Consider the following 23,544-nt stretch of genomic DNA (forward strand, 5'->3'; position numbering starts at 1 on the left):
CTGCTGCTTCATTTGTAATTCATATTTTTGTGTTAAGAATAGAGTATAATAAGAGATTCCAAAAGGCAACAAGCAGGGAACGGTCAAACAATTAATGAACAGTTAGTGGCAGAAGCATTGCGGAAAGTGGAATCATCATCCCAGGTATCGTGGAAAAGATCAGATAACTCTGTCATCCTTTCATGATGATATTTATAGACTTTGCTTCTGACTTAGTACACGTAGTACTGTTTTTATTCACTCCTTTTTTTCCAGTTCATCTGAAAAACCTTTTTTCCAGGAGGGAACAAACTTCAAGTAAAACATGACTTTGTACTTGACCCTTTCACTATAGAGAATTAACAGGTTTGGTGTATTCCTAGTATTCTCCCTGGGAAATGAGCCCGGGTCACATATATCTGTGTTTTGAATGAGCTTTTGAATCTCCTGGACAAAAAGGACTCTGGCATTTTAGAAATGACAGAGGCCAAGACAATGCCTTAAAAAACTCCTATTGTCCTACTCAGACTCAATGTTATCTGCTTTCTATTGGCAATTAGTTTGCGATAAGGGTATAGAAGTGCCTTGAACAGTGTAGCAAAACCAAAGGTGTCTTGCACTGAAAATGGGGTTTGTTACCGTTATTGAGTACTGGTTTAGAAATTCTCATTCTGATTACTTAGTGTCTGAATTCTACAGTTGAGATGATCGAAGGGGAGGAAGAAATGTAGGTGCAGCAAACCATTTACATTACTGCATGAATTCTTCTTTTCCCCCCTCTCCTTATTGGAGACAAGGCCTCTATAGATCTCCAAATGTTGTATTATTGCTAGCTTTTTTCTTTTTTTTTTTATTTTCTGGTGGTTGGCAAGCCTGCCCTTGGCAGAGGGTTGGAACTGAATGGGCTTTAAGGTCTCTTCCAAACCAAGCTGTTCAATGAATCTATGATTCTTTGGGACCATAATAGTATTCAGCTTGCCTGGTTGTGGATCAGTACTACATACATGAAACATACATGATAAGGTCAGTTTTTTCCTCAAAACCTGTCTCGATGATTATTGCTTGTGTGGCGATGATTATGTTGTTCAATGTGCTCTGCCTTCAGCTATTTTTTCTGTTGCGTTAGAACTTCCTTGTCCACACCAGAGTAATTTCACATATTCAAAATAATTTATTCAGACCTTAGCACATAATTAATTGTTATCATAATCTGTATTGCAGTAATGTGAAGAATTATCAGTCAAAGGTCAGAAAGCTGTTAAGCTTAGTGCTGTTAAAACAGATCAAGAAAGCAGTCCTAGGCAAGAAAAGGCTTTCATGTAAAATCATTACCATAGAATGGATAACACGTAAAACCAGGAGTCAGTAATTGTTGTTTTCTTGTTGTACTACTGATTCACTAGGTGGATTGTGCAAGCAGAGCTACTGCTGAACCAGGCACAAGTTTATAGATGCCTGCATGTGTCTGTTTTCACTGAAGTAAAATGAGATTAATTCTCTGCCATGTTTGGATGGGTGGAGTGGAAATGCTAAGTTACAGCTTGAACCAGTGATTGAGCACCTGGTGGGAAGGCAGGGCCAACCCAGGGGAGCTCAGGTGCAAGCAATGTACCAGAATGATTAGAAGGGCTGGAGCCAGGTTTCACCCCTTCCCAGACCTCATTTAAAGGTTGGCAGTAGAGGTGAGGGTGTCTTGCTGGAGAGCCGTGTGTACCTGAGGCCTTCTGAAGGTAAGCAGCTTCTTTCCTTCATTTCTCTGCCCACGGCTGTTGCATTTAAGCAAACTCTCACTTGCTGCAGCCTGGGACCTTGCTGCTCTGCTGTCATTGCTGTGCTTACCATTGTGTTTCAATGGGGAAAAAGGTCAAATAACCTGTTGTAGGTGTGAGATGCTTTGCTGTGGACTGTTTACAACTGTTGACAAAGTGACAAGAAAATTTAGGCCAGAAGGGTCCAACGAGAGGTCACTAACTTTAGCTTCTGTTCAAAGCAGGGCTTGCTTCCATGTTAAGTCAGGTTGTTCAGGGCCCAACTAAATCAGGTTTTGAAATACTGGGGAGCAGAGTTTCCGCAAACTCTCTGGGCAGCATTTCAGATTTTCTTATTCTGCAGCTCTTGCATCCTCTTACTGATTCAGTGTCCTTTCTGAAAAAGGACTGCAGCCCCCCTTTGGCAGTGAAAGATTAGTCCAGCTGTGGCCTTGTGAGCTTGGGCAGGACACTGTAATTTTGCACCTTTCTACACAGACCAGTATGTAATTAGTTCTCTTTTTGCAACGTTGCACTGTAGATGTTTGTTTAAATCCTTGTCCGTTGGGATCCCAAGATTGTTTTTTTGCAGAGCTTCTGCCCAGCTGGTTAGTTCTCTCCCTGTAGGTATTCATAGGGTTTGTCTATCCCATGTTCAGGGCTTTGCGTCTGTCTTTCTAAGCTTAGTTTTCTGTGGTGTAGTCTCCAGCTTGTTCAAGTCCCTTAGCATAAAAGCCCTGCCTCCCAGTGCCCCTCATTTGGTGCCATTTACAAGCTTGCAGGGGGCACAGACCATCCCATCAACCACATGGAGGTTTGAAAGCCCATCTCCTATCTCAGTGTGGGTAAGGCTCTTTTCCAGCAGCATCTAGACATTATTGCCAAATTAAAATTAATTAAAAAAAGAATATTTTGCATGGTTGTGCAGATTACACATGAGCACTGATTTTATTTCATCACTTTCAACTCTAATTTTAAAGGTGGGAGACAGCCCCAGCCTGCACATTTGGACTGGAGCTGGGTTGCAGCGTTTACTTGTGACCATCTGCTGTGCTAAAGCTGGCCATCTTCTGAAAGAGCTGAACTGACAAAGCGCAACCTGTTACAGCTGAAAACAAGAACTTGATAAAGGTGAAGGGTGATTTTATAGAAGGGCAATGTGCCTTCACTGTGCCTGAAGCCTGGCTGTCCCAGTCCAGACGTGTTTTACCCATGGATATAAAGTGAAAAACATCAGTGTGTTCAATTCTAGTCCTTCGCTAAAACCATTAACCACCCTAAAAGGAATTAAAAACTTGATTTAAACCTACCAAAGCAAAGAAAATGCTCCATTGTTATATATAGGATGCCTGATCCTCCCTCCCTCTCTCCCTTCTGCTCAAGCATTGTGGGTTTGTGGAAAATATGTTGGAAGGGGAGGAGGGGATCACAGGCATTGTCAGGGCTGCTATCTGCACACAATGGGGAGAATTAGAAATAAGGTTGCTGCCTTAACTCTGCTCGTTTAAGCCAAAGCCACAGGGATATTATTTTTGACGCTCTGCACAGTGGATTATAACTTCAGCTCCCATTACCTCTAATGGGATCTTTGCTTGCAATCTGCCACTACTACAGCGATGAAAATCTGTCCCTTAATGCTATTTTACTATTGCAGGTTTTGGTGTTTAATTACATTATATAATAATTTGTTGCAATACCTACATAATTCCTTTAGGAGTGCCCTTGAAATGCTGTGAATTTTTATAAACACAAGCTGTGTGTCACACTTTCTGTCATTGCTTTTGTAAACTATTCTGCTTTAGCCCGATGTCATTTTTTTTTGCTGGATGAGCACCATCTTGTACAGTGTGGCCATTTTGAAAGGCATGAGGATGCTAATGCATACAAGTCCAAACTTCTCACCATTTCTGTAAGGTCTGGTAACAAAACATTCAAGTGTTGCAGCCTGCTCCCACTGAAGTCAGATGGAGAAATGTCTCCTAAAAGACTTGTAGATAAAAGGTGTAGCTTTACTTGTGAAATGTAATTTAATTGCTTAAAATCACTGATGTGGTAAAGTAAATATATTGAAGATATTGCAGCGAACAGAAGTGTGTTCAGACTTTGACGTGATGCGGTTTATGTTTTGCTGCCTTTTTCTCAAGCGTCAAAGTACGGTTAACTGACCTGCAAAAGGGTGAAGTTATGAGATACCTAAAGCATTACTGGGTCTGACTTAGTGGCTGAGCTCTGGCCTTGCAGGCTATTGGGCTATCTACAGTGTGGCTAAGCTAATTTCTCAGAAAGATCAGAAGTGAGCATGATGGCTGCTGCTCTGTTTTCCTTCTGCAACTTGATTTTTCTTTCTTCTGTCTCTTCCTGCATGCACATACATATACTTGTGTACATAAATATAGAAAGTGATTTGTGCGTTCGGAGAGAAAGGAAGATGTATTATGCTCATTTTAATTTGCTTTGGAGGCACTGCTTACTGGGGACACAGTATGTACTGAACAGAGCGTACTAATTAAGTACCAGAAGGCAGACAAACCCATTTACTTGAGACTTTGCCACAGATGCAGTAATTGTTTACACACGACTTTGTGTTTTCTTCGGTTTTGAACCATCTACACCATATATCCTGCCTGCCAGCAAGCTGATCAGCACTACCCTCCCATCTTGTCAACGTCAGGAAGCGTGCTTACTTCTTCTGGGCAAGGAATTGGTCTTCTAGCTACACTTTGCTGGTTTTCCTTTTATTTGTTTTTTTTTGGCAATGACTACAGAGCAGTGGGTTAATGGTTTGCACCGGATGCTGTGGGTATGGTGTGTGTTTGAGTTCGTTCATGCTATGGGTGCCAGTAGGTAGCTTTCTCTATGCTACTCTTAAGGAAGAATATTACAATTCGGGCACTGATTAAAGGAGCTCTCGTTCAAATGTGTAATTCTGCTGAGGGAAGAGTTGGGGGCACTTTCCTCCAGAGCTGTGTTCTGTGAAGCAGGGCGCGCTGGGCTCCATTTCTGCTTTGGGCCTTAGGACTGCTAGACAGGCCTGCATTGAGCTGGTACGCAGGCAGGGAGACTGGCCTTTCTCAACAGCTGTGTGTGGAGCAGTGTTGCAACTCCGCTTAAACCAGGAGCTCTGTGCTGAATTCTTATCCTTTGCCACCCACTGGCAGCACCTCTGCTGGAGAAGTGTGTGTGATATGCAGAACTACTTTAGTGGTCTTGGACAATACGTACGGAACGTTATGTTTTTGTCTAACATGGGTTATAGTCCAATGTATGCAATCCTTAAACAAGACTGACTCTTTTTTATGATCTGAATTCCTTGCTTAACTGTTTCAGATCTCCGTCTTCCTTCATGTTTTAAAGAACTATTGAAATAGAGCAGGGAAAAAAAGACCCTTACAAGCAATGCTTCTGACAAGCAGAAAGGAGGAAATTTCTCCTGAACATACCTGATTTTTGTGTGATTTTATGACAGTAGAACAGGAAGAACAGATTTTGAGGATAACTCTCTGATTTCACATACTCCATCCTTATTCTTCTCTAATTGCAGTGTTTTAAATTGAAGCATTTATAATTAATGATGAAGCGCTAACTCAACAGCATTACCTAAAGTGAACTGGGACATTGACCATTTCACAGATTTCTCATTAGGGTCCTGACTGTGCTGCCTATTGCCAAGTAATTAATTTATATACGAAATAAAGAAACAAACAAAAAAACCAAGATAGTAAAATAATAACAATAGTATTAGCATTAATAAATCTCTATCTTCAGGGAGTTTATACTTCTCTTAGTAGTACTCCTTTTCAATAGTTTCTATTCTTTGAATGCTAACCTTAAATTGCAAATTAAAGATTAAGGATATTTCCAGAATTGGCAAGGATTCTAAATCTTAATTTATTGAGCTTGACATGATTTGAATAGATCGTGGGCCCTAATAATTTTGGAGAATGTAAATTATTAAAGCAAATATCAAATGTAAGGAAATGCTAGCCAGTGAAGCTCAGAAGCGTAAGCTAATTCATAAATATTGCAGCCTAAAGTAAGAATTTTTAATTCTTTTACAGATGAATGAAGAACGGATTTCTGGTCTTACCTAATCATTTTGGCTGCAGCAAGATGAATTACTGAGGACATCCATTAAAATGATGATTGTAATTCAGCTCTGTAGTTACTGAAGTTTGGGGAACCAGAAGGCAAGATCGTTACTTTTACTGAGTGAGTCTGTTTCTCATACTGGCATGTTCTAGAATATAAGTAGTTATATTAAATCACTGTAGAATAAAAACAGTTAAATTTAAGCATCAGGTTAAAATAACTTATGCAATTTTTTTTTAATTATTAAAAAGTGGGGAAAGAAAACTGAATTAAGCGCTTTGCCAGCAGAATTCAGTTTCTAGACAGCAGCTCTTAGTGTTCCTCTTCAGTGCTGAAAAAATTGCATTTGCATTTGAAGATCTGCAAGAAGGTATTTCATGAAATAAGCAGAATGCAAAGAGTATGACTGTGAAAAACAAAGCAACAGGTAAGGGTGGGTATTTCTTGATGGTTAAGGAATTGGAAGGCATAGTAAATAACTTAATAGCTGTTTTCCAGCTTGAATGTACTTGACACTCTAGTTCCACTGTGACAAATTTAATTTATTAGAACAAAATAACGAAGTCATGAGTTCATCTGACTTTGATTTTTAGTCTTTGAGATGATTACTTTTCTCCCTCATTTTTTCTAATAAAGAAAAAGAAATGCAGTGCTAGGAATAATTGGTTTCCTTGTAAGGAGCCTGGACCAATACCTCACATAAAATCAACTTAAAGAATGGCTTAATGTATCAGGCTATTATGTGTGAGCTTAGTAGGTTTACATCCTTTTTTATAAGAAATTCTAGATTGATAACAATGCATGGTAATTACAAATTAATCATCAAGAAATATATTATGCAAGAGCATTTCAAAAGATACTCAGTCATTCAAGCAGATTAAAGAAGTACTCTACAGAAGACCTGTTTTTCCATGGCTAATGGTTTTGATTTTCCTCTGTCTGTAGGCAGCAGAATCTAAACTTGGAGAATGTCCATTGTTGAGGTGGTATTAATACTTGAAAATTTCCCTTGTGTAGATTTTCTTGAAATTTCATAGTCAGCAGTTATTCACCAACTACATTCTTGGTTTTTAGAATTGTGCTCCCTAGATCCCATGTGACAATTTGTTACGTGGAATTAAAGTAGAATGGGAGATGTACATTGTCTCCTTTGGGATTTCAGCTCCCAGTGTAGTTTTAATTATGCAGATAACTGAGGTAGTTGTGGTTGATGTGTAGAGCAGTTGCGCTAGACTGGCATGCATTAGTCAGACTTGTTGTTTCCTGTTGAAGTTCTGTTAGCAAGACCTGTGTGACCAGGTTTGCTGACTGTCCGTACTGTGTTGGCTCTGCCAGAGCTGGAGTTGGCTGGAGCAGGTCACCTCCGGAGATGTTGTGTTCGCAGGACAGCTCCTGGGCAATAACGTGACGAGATGTGTCTGGTGACTAGAGAGAAGGGCACTGAAAGTGAGGGAAAGAAGCGTTTTGTAGGCAACCATTGCATTCGGGCAAAGATTCCCTTGGCCCACTGAACAGTTTGGAGGCAAATCCCTCTGGTTTGGAATTGGCTGAATTCGAAGACTGGGGATAACACTGCCATTTCTAAACTGAGTTGTTTGGTACATCTGATGAGATATTTAGAAGTTAAGAAGGCAAGAACGGGTGGAAAGCAGGAACAGACTTTCAGGCTGCAGGGAAAGGCAAGGTAGTGCTATTCTTGCTTTTGGATTTCCATGTTGAGAGCTGCATTGCTTTCTGGTTGAGATGCGCGTGTGTTTGGGCAGACTGCCCGCAGGGCTGTGCAGGAACTCTGCCTAGCAAGCAAGGTTTCACGGTGCAGATGGGGTAAACACTATTATTTTTCAGCAGTAGTGATATATTATGTCTTCTGCCTGTGGAGAGACTGTTGAAAACACGTGACTTGTGTTCTCTATTAATAGGAACTGTGCGCATTTAGTCTGTTGACTGGGGGAAAAGACAAAGTGTGAGCTCTGCCTCCCAGGGGTAGCCGTGCTGCTGTGCTCACCTGGCAGCACACACGTGCTGTCCTGCTGCAGTGAAGAGCAGCCTGAGCCTGCGTGCCCCTAGATCCTTGTTGACTGTTTATCAGAAATTGCTTCACAAATGTCAAGCAAAACAGATGATTTGAGAAGCATGTGCATTGTGTGATAAATACACTAGTGTTTCAGAACTTGTAGAAATTATATTACTATTTCTATGAAAAATAATACACATTCATTTCTAGCACTGTAAACGTGATTTAAAAATGTACTGTCTATAAAAGAAAACTTCATTAACTACGAAAACATCCAGGATGTGCAAGATACTCACGTCTCCTTTTTGTGTGCTTGTATCATCATTGAATAGTGGCTGCTGTGAAGAGCACTGAAAATTGCATCTTTAACAGTGTTCATTCCCATTGTGTACCTAGGTTGAGCTGCTTTTTGTTTCTGCTCTTTCCCTGGATTTGCTGCATGTGTATTTGTATTTGGTGGCACAAAATAAGAATTTAGGGTCAATGTGTTTGCTCCTTATTTATTCCAATTCCAGTTTTGGACAGAGTTAAATGAAAAAGATTTTGTTTCTTTAATGGGCAGGAATGCAGATTTCAACTAGAGTTGAAAAGTCAGTTTGAGTTTTATTCGGTGAATAACATGACAAACAATAGAGGTTTGGCAGGTCAAATTCTACCCTGTTTTACGCATCTGCTCAACCCAATTATCATCAGATTTAATGTGATGACAGCTATAGATAGGCGGGTAAGTTTTTGGTCCTGTAATTGGCACTTGGTTAACAAATTCTCTTTGTGCAGTAGAGAGCTCCACCATTGTTTCCCAGAGCTGTTTGTAACTCTAGAGAGCTGAGAGCAGTAACAATTGTCAAAAATGCTTTTTTATTGTGTGAATTCCACTGCTCTTATCATGCTGGGACTCTGGGTCAGCAGGAGCTTGCAGAGGGAAGGCTTTTTTTCCTTTTATTGGTCAGAGGCATATGGTTGTCTCTCAGCTCCTGAGCAGTTTTCTGCCCCTCTGAGTCCCAAGGGTGCTGTGGCCCGTCTCCATAAATGTATGTTATGTATGCACTATCTTAGTACTGCTGGCTTACATTGCAATGTATGGCAACTACATATTGCCTGTAGTAGGAATCCTGGGATTCCCTCCTGGAGAAGCCTGGAGGTGAACTTAAGCATGTTCCAAGGTTCTGGATTAGTCCCACAGAACTTACTTTACTTTCTGCCTTTGCCTGTTACCCTTCTGCAAAAGTAGAAGACATTTAGCTGAAAATTTGAGTATCTTGACTAAATGAATTTTGTTTTGGTACCTTATGTTACTTAAACATTTAATATTTGGCCCGTTGAGTTCAGGCTCCATGTGGCTCATCAGTTAAGGCTGTGCTGCTGCAGCTCTGCTTGTATTGAGACACCTTGTGTTAAGGTGTCTCAAAAGGGCATGATGTACCACAGTGTATTCAGCATACCTGTGGTACCTGCTGAGCCCTCTTGGGCTCCACCAGGAGGGAAACCGCTCAGAGCAGCCTGCAGCATGCACTGCTGGATCTGGGTGCTGGTGGAAGACTGTTAATAGTTTCGACCCGGTTCCATGGCTAGTGGGGCGGAGGGACCCACTGACCCATGCCCCAAGAGAGGGTGAAAAAGGAGGGTAGGGAAAAGTTAGGGAGATGGGCCTAAAAACAAAACAGCAGCAATGAGCTAAGGGCATCAAAATGGATGCTTTTGCACAGTAAGTTTCTAATACAGACCACCGGTAGGCTCTGTTCTCTTTTTAAATGAGTTGCATTGCTAGGTTGTCACGTTGATGTCTCTGGTTCAAATGAATGTGTTTTATGAGCAATGGATGCACTGCTAGTTTTGAAATTACAACCATGTTTTGTAGAAGAGCAAAATTCGGCACCTGGCTTTATTAACTGTCATTTCTTGAAGTGAAAATGTTATCTAGCACCACAGCAGTCTATTATGTTTGCTGAAACTACTTAAGATAAAATGTTCAAATGTAAAATAAGAGAGTTGAATCGTTCTTGTGCCACTGATGAAGCTGGAAGAGGTGGTTAAGCGTGAGCAACAGTCTCCATTTTCCCATTGTGCTCTGTTGATGTGCTTGTAGCTATTTTAACCTCTGTGCGGTCTGGAAGGGAATTGGGGATACTCCAGTTTATGCCTGACTTTGTCACTTGCACATGCACTATTTTGGTACCAGTAGTGACTTATGCTATATAAACATCTCTTTCCAATATAACACAGATCCCAGTAAGATCCATATGCTCTTCTCTGCCATACTCTGAGTTGACTCAGTATGCAAAAAGTGAAGAACAAGAAAGATGCTGCAGCTTCTCACACTAAGTCATAGAATCGTAGAATCCTTATAGTTGGAAGGGACTTTTAACAGTCGTCTAGTCCAACTCCCCTGCAATGAACAGGGGCACCACAGATAGATCAGGATGCACAGGGCCTGATCCAGCCTTGCCTTCGAAGTCTCCGGGATGGGGCGTCCACTGCCTCTTTGGGCAGCCTGTTCCAGTGCCTCACTGCCTTCTCTGTAAAAGACTTTTTGCTTTTGTTTAACCTAAATCTACCTTCTTTAATCTCAAAACAATTTCCCCTTGTTCTGTCAAAGCAGACCCTACTAAAGAGTTTGTCCCCTTCTTTCTTGTAGCTCCCCTTTAGATACTAGGTTGCTACCAGGTCACCTTGGAGCCTTCTCTCCTCCAGGCTGAACAGCCTCAGCTCTTTCAGCCTGTCCTCGCAGGAGAGGTGTTTCATCCCTTTGATCATTTTTGTGGCCCTCCTCTGGACGTACTCCAGCAGGTCCGTGTCTCTCCTGTGCTAAGGACTCCATATCTCTCTGCAGAGAGGCTTCAGCAGAGCAGAGGAGCAGGATCACCTCCTTCAACGTGCTGGCCACGCTTCTTTTGATGCACCCCAGGATATGGTTGGCTTTCTCATTGAACTCCCTGAGTGCCAAAGCAGGGGAGAGCAGAGGGGTGGAATAATATTTAAGAAGAGCTATCCTCTGCTGGTCATCCCTGCATTACAAGATGTGTCAGACCAGCTTCTGGGCTGAGAAGTATCAACTTCGTACTGCTGAATTATCAGTCCTTTGTGGTAGGATCTAGCTCTCAGCTAAAATAAGTTTTGGGAATTTAAAGATGCTCATTTCTTTCATAGAATAATGAGAAATTAAAAAAAATAAACCTTAACAATAAATATGAAAATGATCTCACAGGAGACTGGAATAGAAATGGGTAAACTAGGAAGTGGCGCTTCGGAAAGAAAAATGATGGGTTGGAATTTTTTGCCTCATCAAGTTGTAAATTACACAAAAATTTCCACCCTATCAAACAAACAAACATAGCCAACAATTTCAGAAATGTACAAAGCAGCAATTGTTCAGCAAAGCCATCTCCTACTTTCAGCTGAAATCTAATAATTCTTGTAGCTTTCCTGCAGAAGATGCTTTCTCAAAAACAACAACAACAAAAACAAAGGATGTTTTAGCATCCATCTTTTGCTTTCTTTTATCAGATTGAGGTTTGGTTGGAACAGCTGACTGGGGACAAAGAAAGAAGATTATAAATGGCTAACAGCAAGAAGCTTTTTTCAAGGAAGAAAAGAGTTTTATTTTTAGATTTGCTTCACTGCCTGTGAAAGAGACATAGAAAAAGGAAACAATAGATAAAAGAGAAATGGATGGTAATGTTGACAGTAATTTGTGTCTGTATGCAGCCTCAAACCATGTGTGGGGCTAGTCTGTCCACACGAGAGTTTTTTGATTAATTTTCTGAGGGTCTTGTGTCCATGCTGTATGGTTCTGATGACCATGTCTACGTCAATAAATGAAGCAGAGCTAGAGAACAAATTTGTGAACTGGTATGTGATCAGCCATAACATTTTGATGTTTGTATGCTCTTTTGTATGGCTTGCATCCATGCCTGTCAATTTAAACAGGTGATTTGAGACATTGTGTGAAAGCTGAGGGACAGTCCCCTCGCAGCAGGATGGATAAGACCTGTTTTGGGGATAAAAAGAACATGCTTTTCACTAATGCAGGTATTGCTGAACTGTTTGTCCTTAAGGGCAGAGGGCAGGTCCACATTATTCAGTTATAACCTTCACATGTGGGTCTGCTTGTTGTGAGATGTGGGCAAGTTAGGAGATCCTGTTACAGCTCAGTCTAACCTAATTCTCCAGTTTATTAGGAAATGGAATTGGGGGATTGCCAGGAGTTTTCTGTAGCGTAGAGGTGGATGTGAGGGACGCAGTTCTGTCTTGATCCAAGTGTTTTCCTGACCTATGTGTTAACATGTCTTCTTCCTGTGAGCCAGATCTGGTGGCCATCTCCCTGTCCCCAGCCTTTCACTCAGGCTCCTCAGGTCACTCTTCCCGAGAACGGCTGAGAGCACTTGCATGTACAACTTAATTCTTCAGAGGAGAAATGTGAGGAAAAAATTAAGTAGACAGTATCAATTTATGAACAGCCTCACTTATAAAGAAAAAGACAGTACAGGATGAATTCAAATCAAGTTGCAAAACACAGTAAATCCTCCTCTCGAGCTGATCTCCTGGGAGGAGCCCTCTGCATTAGGATGACCGGCTTTCCTCTTGCCTCATTAAGATTCCTCATTTCTCTCATCGTGCTGACACATTCTGTAGCTAAGGTCAGGTTTGTTGAGCAGGTCACAATCATTTTCTGCTACAGTGCTATTTTCTCCTCTATTGTGGAAACTTACAGCATGGCTAAAGCAGGCTGAAAATAGGCCGTTTCTGTCCTGTAAAAGTATGTTCACATTCTTCCATCCCCCCTCAAAACTTTCAGTGCTTTATCTCCTCTCTCTGTCAGTTCTTGACTTGTCCTCTCTGTTGCGGTAGCTTGCTACTGATAATCCCCCTCTGTCCTGACTGCATCTTTTGATCTTTCTTCTTACCACCCTCCTCCTCTTTCAGAAGACAAAATCTGTGTCTTTCCGACCCTACCATCTCCCCTGGCGATGATTTGAAGACTGAAAACTGTCATCCTTGGACTGGTCTTTTGCAGGAACTTTTTATTCCAATGTGTTGATTTCAGGTGAGATAACTTCTTGCCTCAATAAATGAGCACTTCATATATAAGACAAGGATAGGCATTTTAATCTGCTTAAGTGCTTGCTATTGCCTGTGGCTCCAAGATTATCAGAGGATGATAATTCTGCAGACTGTTCCTTCATTTCCCTGCCCACCTGTGCAGTTTCAGTGGCATTGTAAAGAAGTTCTAAAATGAAATAAAATTTATTGCCATACTGACCTGCAGAGGACCTTTAATTTCAGTGAATATGTTAACACGGTTTCCTTGCAGGTGATTTTTAGTATTTCTGACTTGACTTATGTGAAAATCTGCAGAAGGCAGTAGCAACAGTTCTACGCCACAGTCCTTAATGTGGAAGACTAGGGACATGTGTTATTACTTCTTTATTTCTGTATATCCAAGTAAAACTTCCTGGTTTTGTAAGTAGGTTAATCTTTAATTATTAGCAGTGCAAAGAAATACACTAGAAGAATATTTGCTATAAATAAACCAGTCCTACAGTCTGATGAGCTTAGGCTCTGTAGTGGAAGTATACAGTTAAATAAAATCATTAGACTTCAATTCTAGCGGATTTTGCCATGCCAACCATTGTGATGGTGAAAATCTCAGCTCTCAGAGCAAGAGTGGTGTAGACTGCAGTACAATGTCCTTTGTCGTTCTCCTTAGCCAAGGGCTCTTGCTTTGACCTTCAGGGGTCATCTTTGTTGCTGAAACAAGAGACTATTTGTCCATTGCTATGCCTATAGAAGACCACTGAAGACTAAGACTGTTAACTTGTGAGCAACTTCAAAGTTTCTGTGGATGCTAAGTTACTGAGGAAGCCCAAATACCTGGTCACCAAAAAAACCAAAAACCCCAAACCTGGTCCTGTATTAAATTATGAAGCAGTCAGCCAGATGTAAAATTGTACTGACAATCCAGTGCGTGCACTGGGCATTTTTGGTGATTATACTGTAGGCTGTCTCTGGTCTGACTTGGCTGGAGTGCCCTTCCCAGTTGATGGCATTTACAGGAACTCAGGTCTTGCACTCTGGATTGCTTGTTGCAGTGGTCAGGAGATGTTTCACATACTTGTTCCTTGTCCAAATGTTAGTACTACTGCAGATGTGCCCTCTAATTCCAGCTTGTATTCTGATGATTTTTCTGAGGAGCTTTAGCCAGTGGAAGATCTGCAAGATGTGAAAGTGTTTCACAAATAATTGTCTAGATTACAGAAAAGAATAAGGGTGCAGGAATGTGTTGTTCTGTTCAGTTGTTTCTGGGCTGACGTTTGTGTATCTCCAGGAAGGGTATTTTTCAACTTCTGTCGAAAGTGATGAAACTAAGGGTTCTGTATCAGAACATTTTTGGACAAGATTCTTACCAGAGATACCGAGAAAGAGCCTGGAGTTGTTTACTGACCATATGCAGCTAGGCTCAGGAGACTCTTTCTTTTCTTCCTATATCTGGAGGTCTTGGGGAAGTTTTCTGTTTTGAGGACTTGCTTGTACATACTGAAGGAAAACATGGCTCAGGAGACAATATTTTATCCTGGTCACGCTAACTCGGATGCCAAGTGACTTCCCAGTGGATCGCTCTCCCACCTCCCAAGCTGCCATAGTGCTGTGGTGGGCTCCCTGCGTGATCAATTTGGCTCACAGCTGTACTTGGTGTCAGCAGTAATTGTAAGGGTTAACATGATTAGTTTCACTTGCAGTGTTGGTGAGTATCTATTGTTGCCCTTGGCAATAAATTCCCCCTGTGTAAGTTCTTGTTGTACAGCTATGTGGTACCAACTGCAGTCACATTAGGCAAGGAAGCAGCCGTGTGGGCAATAAAGGCATAGGAGAGCGGGTTGGTAAAATCTTTTATATGAAGTAAAGTACACAGTGATTGTACACTGGAAGAGTAAAAAGAATCCCCATAGCTAAGACTTTATAGTTTTCTTTAGACTCAGAATTGGGGGAAAATACGGTTTGTTTCACTGATACTAATTACTGAGTAGTGATAGCAGCTGGGTAATACCAGAGCTCATCTAAGAATATATTTGCTGTGGTATTGATTTGGACGTTGATGGCAAAAGCATTCTCTTCTGCACTGTAATCCTGAATGGGTTTTGTCTGTTTCATTTGCTGTTTTAAAAGGAATAAGCAAGAGGTAGTAGGTGAAATTTCTCTTTCCCTCTGGCTTCGATGAATTGAGCAGGAAGGGGTGATGATTACAAATCATAAGTGAGAAATCTTTTCAACTTCAATTTGTCACCTGAGAATGATATGATTTCAGCACAATACATAATGTACATGAATGTGCAGTGGAGAGGGAATCAGCAATTTAAATGAGTTAACTCACACGGGGTGAGATAGACAAAATTAAAAACACCATTCTGCTGCTGTAGCTCGACAGAAGAGTGTACAGTCTCAGATGTCTGAAGTTCTAGGGATTAGCATTGCTCACAGGAATGGGGTTTCTTCCATTGAACACATCGTGTCATATTACCGTTCAGCATGAAATGCTGCAGAACTTACTGCATGTAGTATGTTTTTTTTAGCCCTACCTGACTTCTGTGTACGCACACATCTAACTTCCTCTCTGCTGTTGGGTACCTTCCTTTCCCTCGCTCTCTTCGGCTGCTTGGTGCTCCCCAGTAGGATTTTTCAGCCTTTTGCCAACCCCTTCGTCTTTGCACCAAGCACCCATGTTTCTCTTAAGCAGCTGAAATTGATTTATAGCTGAAAAGATAAGAGAAATGGACGAGAAATATTTTCAAATGTCACTTGAAGATAAGGAAGGACCCCCCCCTTCCTAAGGTAATGTTTCTTTTTGCGGTGCTGGCAAACTGCAAATGTGTGTTTAGCTCTTCCTGTGGACATTCTTCAAAAATGGCACATTTGGAAAGCTTTTTATTGGCATGAAGAAATCTTTTAACATAAAGATAAGAAAAGTGAAGTCCAGTCTACAAAATGTAGTCTTTCATCCATCCGAGTGCATGTAATTTCTATCAGAATGGCATTCTTTTTAGTATGGAAATAGGAAAATGTTAGGTTAACGCTCTGGTTTTGAATTAAACTGTCATGTGCAGAGAGATGTGTTCTTAAAGCACTTCTGCGCACCCAGGAATTGCAGCTAACCATAGTTTCTTAGGCACCTTTAAATTCCAATCTCCAAACAGAGATTTTATTGGAAAGCTTATAAATAGAGACTCTGCGAGAAGAGCTGAGAGAAGGACTTGATGTCCTCTCATCCTCTTTCCCAGTCTTATTTTTTTTTAAATTTTGTGATTAAGTTCTGTTAAGCTGTCACCGAACAGTGAATGATTACTTGCAATTTAGCATGCTAAAGTTCCCCTCTCAGCCCTCTTGGTGCATATAAATTGCTATCAGTAGCTTCTTTTAATTTTCAAGTTAGGCAAGCAGCAGATTGAAGCAAACACAAGGTTTTTTTCTGTTCGAGCTCTGTTGGTCGGCTTGGAGCAGTAGTGGGGGAATTGTGAGAGGTCCCTCAGTTCTCCTGCAGCTAGACTCATGTGCTCATCTGCCTTTTTGGCAGCTGGAGAAGCTGCAATGGCAGGGCTGGCCCCAGCAGGCTGCAGGTTGCTCTTGGCAGGATGGAGTTCATTTATCTTCATGCTTCAGCTCTCGTTTCTGGGAGCTAGCGTGCTCTCCCAAGAGTGGGAATGGTAATAAGATGTTTTAGGTCCCAGTCTGGCTGTAACTTCAGCTTTATAGAAAGCAAGGCTTTCCAAGGCCTTACGTGATGTGTCCTGTTCTCTTCCTCCACTGCCCCCGACCTCTCCTTTTTTTTTTTTTTTTTAAGAACAGACCATATATTTTCATAGAAATAACCTTCTGCCTGTGTGTCTGCAGCTGAAGTAATGTAATAATGAGAAAATGTAATATAGCCAGGGTTGTGTTGGGCTCCTAGAACCATTTCAGTCAAGACCAGATGAAAGAGGAAAACATTACTCTGCCTTTCCTGCTCTGCTGCAAAAAAATAAAAAAAAAAAAAATTCTGCATTTGCATAGCTGCGTGCAAGTCAAGGCCTGTTGCTTCAGAGCTCTGCTGGACTTAAACACGGGTATTAGATGTTAGTCCTCTGAAAGGTTTGTTGGAAAATCTAACTCAAACTATATGCGTTATACTTTCTGCCCTAAGTTATTTCTCCATTCATATAATTTTTAAAGCTGCTTTGCAACCAAGTACTCAACTTAGTTACTCTTTTTAGGAGAATCTTGAGATGCATTTATCCAGAGCCTTCAATTTTGTGCTGTTTTCATTATGTTAGGAAGGGTTTTTTCTTTTCCCTGTAATTTTAATTACTTGGAATTCATCCAACTCTCTGTCTACAAATACAACTTTAACCTACATGCATTTAATCCTAAAATTTCCTTAATTAAATACAAATATCTTGGAAAAAATACCAACAACTTTTCACTTAAACACGATTTAATTAACAAAGGGTACTCACCAAGCTGGTGAATCAAATGTTTCTTATCATTGTCGCTGTCTGCTCAATATTTAAAGATGAAAACTAGTTTTACAGGTAAAGTCCCACTCAAATTTTGAAAACTAAGAGGGAAGGTGCTTTGACTGTAAATTTTAATTTTATTTTAAATTCTGAACTGAGCCCCAGAGTTCTTTTCATTGTATATGTCTTGCATTGTATCCATAGATTAGAAAGGGAATTGCACACATAAATCAAGGTAAGGTTTTCTAAACTACAGAGATTAGTTACAGTTGGAAAGAAAAGGCATGTTAACATTTGCTCAAAACTAGTATTCATAGTTACTAACGTGTCGAACCCTGAAAAGCATGTAATGGTTGTGCTGATACGAGAACAGTTTCTTGCCTTGTAGTTTCACTTAGGGCTAGAAAGCAGCACCTTCAATTCTTCATAAATGCTGTTTATGTACCATAGTTGCCATGACTTCAAGTTCTTTTTTTTTAATTTTCACTGCGTATGCTTGTATCTCTGTTATTTCATCACAAAAAAAAAGTCATTGGATGGCACACAACCAATTTCAGTGCTGCTACGTTTTAGTTTCTTTAAAGCTTTTGAAAGAATGAAGTTGAATTTCCAATGATCTGTACTGAGAAATTCTAGATAGAGCAGATAATAAAACAGATGTAGAAATGTGGGGCACTACCACCTGACAAGTTAAAAATGGCAAGGCAAAATAAATAGACATTTCTTCAGCTGGATGTTTATGCTCTGAATGTTTTGTGAAGTCATTTCATAAACCCCTTGCTTGGGCACATATAGTGCTGAATGAGTTCCCAATCTGAAATTCACTTCATGGCAGTGATTAGTAGAGTTAACAGCACATACTTGAACTTCTATGTTTATTTAGAAAATTTGCTTATGTAAGTGATACATTTTTGAAAGTATAAATGAAGAAAATGAATTTTAAAGCATGTAAAATGTCTTTTCATAATCCTATGGCCAACTGTAGAATTTTCTTCAAATAATTACCTCAACATTATTCACCATACTAATATTAAACTGAGGTAAGAAAGATTATTCTTGCAAACCTAAACTGTGCTATTTCACTGTTGGACCAAGTTTTATTTTCCAAAAACTTAGCTTTTTGGCTGTTTGGCACTCTGTTATGCTGAAGGTGCCTACTGGATGCTGTAGCGTTTTCTTTGAGGTAGGACATTCAGAGTTCTGATACCAAGGTTCCCACTTTGGTTCCACTCGTGAAAAATATTGTGTAGTCCACTTAGTATTTTACACATGTAAAGCTTATAAAATAAAAAAAATCAGCTGGCAATTTTAGTATATTACATACTGATTTGAGGTAAAGACATCTTAGCATGCTCTACTTAAGCCTGTCACGTGTGGGAAAGCATACAGTCATGTTAAATAACTGTTGTTCCGCTTAACATTGTCAAGTTGCTACAGAGTCCTTGGATGGGAAGTGCTTTGTAAGTATGAAATGTTAATAGAGCCCAGCCTACAGTGTTATTGGTTTTTAATGAGTCCTTGCACTAAAGGGGGTCCTACTGGAGATGCTTTTGTCATGGATGCTATACAATGAGCTCATACCCCTTCAAAATGGTAGTAGCTAAATATGAGGCATCTCAAGGATGCCCAGTGCTGTCAATTTCACAATGCAATGATTAATGAAGCCTGTTATACTCACTAAATTGTGAGATGTAGCAGGCTGAAGTTTACAGTATTGATCCAGTTTCAGATCAGGCAAAAGATACACGGGGGAAAATGTTAACTGTGATATTATTACTCATCATAAAGTCCTCTGGAGGGTGAACAAAAGATCTCTTTAGCTTTAGTGTTATATAAACCATGTAGTTTAAAGCACTTAAAAAACCAAGGAAAGTTCATTACATTAATGCTTAAAAACAAGGCAGATGTTTTGTAATGAAAACATTCTACAGCACAAATAATTACATTGTAAGTCCCAGTTGATCATTTCCTTCATACTGACTGTAAGCAGTAGGTTGCAAGCTGTTCTTCTGTTCTGAATTTCAGGTGCAGCAAGAAGTAACGCAGCTCAAAAAGAAATATTGAATTATGAACCTCCTTTCCCTTCTGTTTTGGTCTGGCATAGCGGGGTGCCACTCAATGTGACCTTACTGATCCTCTGCCAAGGTCTAGCTTCACTGTGGAGCAGCGCTGGCCATACTAAAAGGTCAGCCCTTTCCTTTCTGAGGTTGTGTTATGTTCCCCTATCCAGTGTTGTGGTGTCTGGGTTAACACTGTGCTTCTGGAAGCCCAGCCAGGATGTGCACTCATGCAAGGTTTAACTACTGTGAGGGCACGAACATCGCAGAAATAATCAGATTAGTAGAAGATGGGAGGATTTCAGTATTTCCAGAGGCTGTCAGAGGCCTTAGAGCTTTTACTCGTATAACTACTTTATTTAAATTACTTCTCACTTGCTAGTATGTGAACCTTAGCATTTCTAGTTAACATTTGATTTCCAACAAAGGAAGCAAAGGAAGTGCCTGCTACAAGAAAATACTTTCAGTGGAGACTAAAAATATTTCCAGGGAAATTACTTGCTCAAACACAGTATGTTTTTGTAGCACTTTCGTATGATTATGATGCTAATGAAAATGGAAGCTGTTGTATCCATCTGTCAAAAATATCCCTCTCTTTGGAAAGGGAGCATTGAGGATTGTGTTCGTCTATCATAACCCTAGGAGGAATATTTGTTGGTCTGGCAGCGAGCAGGCGGTTTGATAATGTCGCCTTTGTCAGAGCCCCTGGTCTGGAGAAGGAGTTGTAACAGGAAAATGTGAAATCTGTTTTCATCTCGGTTTCATTTTTGCAGCTGTACAAAGACACAACAGTAGGTGCTGGTGTCCTGATTTATCCCATGCGCTTAGGCTGTTAACATCCATGTTTTTGTAAATGAATGCCAGGAATTGCAGTCTATCAGTGTTGACAAATTCAGAATAGCAATGTCGGATGTTTAAAGTCACATTTTCTGGATATTACCAGCGTCATAGGCAACTGTTTTGTTATATTGCTACAATTTGCCTTTTGTATTAAAACTTCTCATTCTCCTTTACCGAGGGTGAATTCAGTCTCCGTGTCCAGTCTTTTAATGCCTCATACCCTAACTTTGGCTGCTTGTTGCCAAGGCAACTCTGCTGTGCAGCATCAGTCTCGCTTCCTTCCATTGCATCATTGCTATCCCTATAGCTAAGAACTACATCAAATAAATTAAACTCGTCAATCACACCTGAAAGAAAATGTTGAAGATGTTTTATGTACGTTTCCAATACCGCAGCGGATTCAGCCAAAGCAGTTTTTCTAATCTGTAACCCCTGCTTTAATTCCTTGGTCCTCATAGCAGATGCAGTGAGCCTGTTGGGAAATACTTGGTGACTGGAAATAACACCTTCCTCTGTGTACTAAAAGTGCTATTGCTATTATTCTCTTTTCTAGCAAAAAATTTCCTTCGTGTTTTTTGCTAATCATACAAGTAAAGACGTTCAGCAGTTTTCCATCTTTTGTGCTTAAGCTGTCATGTAAAAACAGCGTTACTTTCCTTAGGTATCTGGGCCCTGTTTTTAAAGTTCAGGTCTAGAACAAGACTTCTCAGTTGATTGGAAGTTGTGTTCTCTCAGTTTCCTGCAGAGATTAATTATTTTTTTTTTATGGTGTCTGTCAAAATCTGTGCCCATTATTCCAGTCTGGAAGTGCATAGAAAAGAGAAAAAAGAATAATTATCCTTTCAGGGAGCTGTCTAGCAAGTAGCTGGTCAGTGAATGTGCCTGACATATGACATTTAAATATTGAGACATTATGCATACACCAGGAAATGCCAAAAATAGCAGATGTGTTATTTTTCTAAGATGCTGTTGCGGTTAATTACTTGAAGCCATTTTATATATATTAGTTTGCTCAGTGAAGCATTTGACTTTTGTTATACTTCGTAAAATAAGGAAAATGAAAAAAAGATTACACACATCATTCTTTGCTAAAATGAATATAATTTGAGAAAAAATGTAACCTATTCCAAATTATATTTACCATTATAAGTGGGATAGCTGGAAGCTTTTGGTGTACTGTTTGTAATTTCCATTCTGAGGCTATTCAGAACAAGGTGTAATGTACTGGAAGTCCATGTAACTCACAGGAGATGATACAAGGAATTCCTATATTCCCATCAACTCCAGATTGCTTTGAAACAGCATTATTTGTTTCCCTTTTATTGTGGGGAAAAATAAAACCCTTAAACATATTTTTCCCTCATGCAAGTCTACTGGTTTTCAAAGTTAATATGCTTCTGGTATGATTTCAAAACAAAAATGAATAGAAATGATTTTAGAGTTGAATAAGAGTTAAAACCCTTTTTTTATAAAACAGCGCTTGCTTTTATTTGAAGTGGTTATGAAGCACTGCTGCTTCCTGTGCGTCCCAGCGTTGAGGCAGCGAAGTGGTGTTTCTACTTCTGATTCATGAAGTAAATAAAAAAATGTATTGTAAATTTCTTGGAAGAAAACCCCACAAGAACTGAATTTGGGACTGTGAGGATTTGGCAAGGTATCATTCTAAAATTCGACCGCTAGTGGAATTCAGCCAGCTTCTTAAAGGTTATAAAACCTTTCCCCAGCTCTGAAAAGCCTATTGGTAGGTAATCATTGGAGATGCTTGCAGTGGTAATTATTTTTATTTCTATTTTGTTAACCAATGCTAGAAGGCAGGTGGGTAGGATATATTATCTGGACTGTTAAACATACTGTCTTCTCCTCTAGAGACAAATGCAGCTATTAAAATACGTTCTGAGTAATCAGTTTACTTAAGATGACGACTCTTTAATGCAGGTAATGAGGATTTTCCTTTTATAGGCTGGACAGAATAGTGAAGTCAGCTCTGACTGTTATTAAAGCAGCAGGAGTGCAGCAGCTCTCACAGATGTTGAATTTCTCCCCTGCAGAGAACTTGTTATTCATTTTTTCCTGTCACTGGCACTTGATTTTGTATGCAGGTTCTGAAAACCTTCCAATAAGAACAATTCTCCATTGACTGCAAGACACCCATAGGGCTCTCACAGTCCATCCTGGACCATGGAAGTGGAGATAAGGCAAAACCTGAACCCCTGTTCTGAACTGATAAGAATCTAGTGTTGCAGCTAAGATTGTTCCACTGATGCCACAAAGTACGACTTCAAGCATACATAGCTTTTGATGCGCTCGTTTTGATTGCTGCTGTTCTGAACAAGCCCAGCAGAACCACGTTAACTGTGAAATGCTAAATGTAGAACAGATACCAGTATATAACCTTCCCCTCTCCAGGGAACTAAATACCTTTTGTCTTTTGGGCACTGAAATTCTCAACTAAAATGCTGCATTAAAATCAGTTGGTGACAATGAATAATATTCCTGCTGATCTCCAGAACCTCTGCTAACCCTGAAGCAGAGATAATGCATTCTATTCAATGCCACAGAAAGTTTAGAAAATAAGCTATTTTCTTTTATGAAAAGAGGTGATAAGAAATACAATAAGCTGTGATAAAGCCACTACCATAATAAGAACCGTGCTCCTGAAACCCTTCTTTAAACCAAGTTATGTAAAAATCTTCCCCCTAGACTGAAACAATTAACGAATTCTGTGAAATAAATGATAGCTCTGTGAGCTCTCATGTCACTCATGGGATAAGGAGTGTATGTTTCCTGTAGCTCAGAGCACATGTAAAAATAATTCAAGGCAAAGAATGAGAAGGTATGGGCAGAAGTTTTGAGACAAGTTATATCAGAGCGACTCTAGGCTCACCAATTAACTGATATATCAACAACAGTAAAGTTAGAAGCTTCCGAATTCTGCGCTGCTAATGTGGTTACGTATATTGTTGTAAAAGAAAGAATGCAGTTTCTTCTTATTATCTCTCTTGCTTTTGTTGTTTTTAAGGAAAAGGGAGCGCTGTTTGTGGGGAATGTGGAGGATAGTTAGGAACCTAGGCTGATCTTGATACAAAATTGCGTAGCGATGCTGAAGGTGATTCCAGGGACTGTCTGACAACAGAATCAAGCAGTATTTGACTCCTGGAGTTAAGAGTGTATTATAAGAAGGTATTTATCCTTCCTGAAGAGCTGTTTGAGTAGCTGAGCAAATCTGTTAGGTGAAATGTAGTTTTAGTATTGGCTCTGTTGCAATTTTGTCTTATTTTTTTTGCAACTTTGTGTTTTTTGGGAAGAATTTATCTTTCAGTTTTATCTAACGG

General features: G+C 40.0%; 1 long non-coding RNA gene across 1 annotated transcript in view; it reads left to right on the forward strand.

Moving 5' to 3' along the window:
* Positions 1,644 to 23,544, forward strand: part of LOC110401088 — a 145,895-nt gene continuing 123,994 nt past the window's right edge. The window contains exons 1-3 of the long non-coding RNA XR_002440246.1: positions 1,644 to 1,709; positions 2,708 to 2,858; positions 5,786 to 5,936. This is a non-coding gene — a long non-coding RNA (uncharacterized LOC110401088). The remainder of the gene's footprint in view (positions 1,710 to 2,707; positions 2,859 to 5,785; positions 5,937 to 23,544) is intronic.

The sequence above is a fragment of the Numida meleagris genome, chromosome 6 (assembly GCF_002078875.1).
Source record: "Numida meleagris isolate 19003 breed g44 Domestic line chromosome 6, NumMel1.0, whole genome shotgun sequence".
NCBI lineage: Eukaryota > Metazoa > Chordata > Aves > Galliformes > Numididae > Numida > Numida meleagris.